The following is a 1,255-nucleotide window of genomic DNA, read 5'->3' as shown; positions in this document are numbered from 1 at the left end:
CTGTGTTAATGATGCCTCTTGCCTCTCTTGATAATTCCTAAAAGTTTGAAAATGTCAATCTTTGTGTTCCTTCAAAATAGAAAATATAGTTACTAAAAAAATCCACCACCTTTTTTCTTTTCTTAAGTATATACTCCAACATACTTGCTTGTCCTCCATAAGTATCCTAATTATCTTGATTTCCATTATACTCCAAGGAATTTCCCTAATCCCATCTAGTATTTTCTTCAGAGATAGGGAATCTATTCCAAAAGTACCAGGAAGAAAACTATGTCATACACAGTGCTTCAAACCAAGTCTTAAAGCCACTACTTCTGCCACTAGATTAGTTCCATCAAATAGTCTCCTTAATTCAACATAAATCAAATTACCTTCTCAATTCCTAATACAAAAGGCCCTAGAGCTTCGACTTTGATTTTGTTTAGATGCATCATCAGTGTTGCAGTTAAAGGATCCCACAGGAGGATTACATATTACCATTCTGCAACCAAGAGTCGGAGTGTACTCTTTATAGAATTTAACCAGAACATTCCAAGTTATAGGTAGATTCTTCATCCAAGGATAGTTATATTTAGCATTAAAAATAGATTTTTGTTAATCTCTATCGTCATACCAACATAAGACATTTTTCCTTTATAATTAATGGTGTTTCTCCTCTTTCAGACCTGCCAAATAATGAATAAAGGAACATCATTAATGAGTAACTGCAACTTAAGGGTTCTATCAGCTTTCTACCATTTAACTACAAAATCCCTGAGTTGCAAAAAAGGACTAGAAATTCCAACTGCAGTTGCAAAATTACATAAAATTTTATTAGCAATAGGACATTTAATGAATAAATGTTCAAGAGTTTCACTCTTATTTAGAGCAAAACATTTACAAATCAATTCATCACACACCTTGATCCTTACTAGAACTTCCTAATGGGAATTATTTTTTTCCACAACCTCCAAAGCAAAAAGAACACTTTGAAGGGCATATCTTTTATTCACAATTGCTTGAAATGCCCTTGTTCTTCTCCTAATTGTCTTGATATATCCCAAGAAGACTTGACTGTAATCATACCAAAAGAGTTAGGCATCCACCAAGGTTTGTCCCACTCATCGACCCTTCTTTGACCATAAGGTTGTATATAATTACAAACCTCTTCCGAAAATAGCATAGCTAGTAAGTTAGGGTTCAACCATCCATTATAAAATTATTGATTGACATTTTGAAAATGATGAGATACACTGTTAATAAAATACCTAAGATC

The sequence above is a fragment of the Capsicum annuum genome, chromosome 8 (genome assembly GCF_002878395.1).
Source record: "Capsicum annuum cultivar UCD-10X-F1 chromosome 8, UCD10Xv1.1, whole genome shotgun sequence".
Taxonomy (NCBI): Eukaryota; Viridiplantae; Streptophyta; class Magnoliopsida; order Solanales; family Solanaceae; genus Capsicum; species Capsicum annuum.
The sequence above is the reverse complement of the archived record's forward strand: the minus strand, read 5'-3'. Positions refer to the sequence as shown.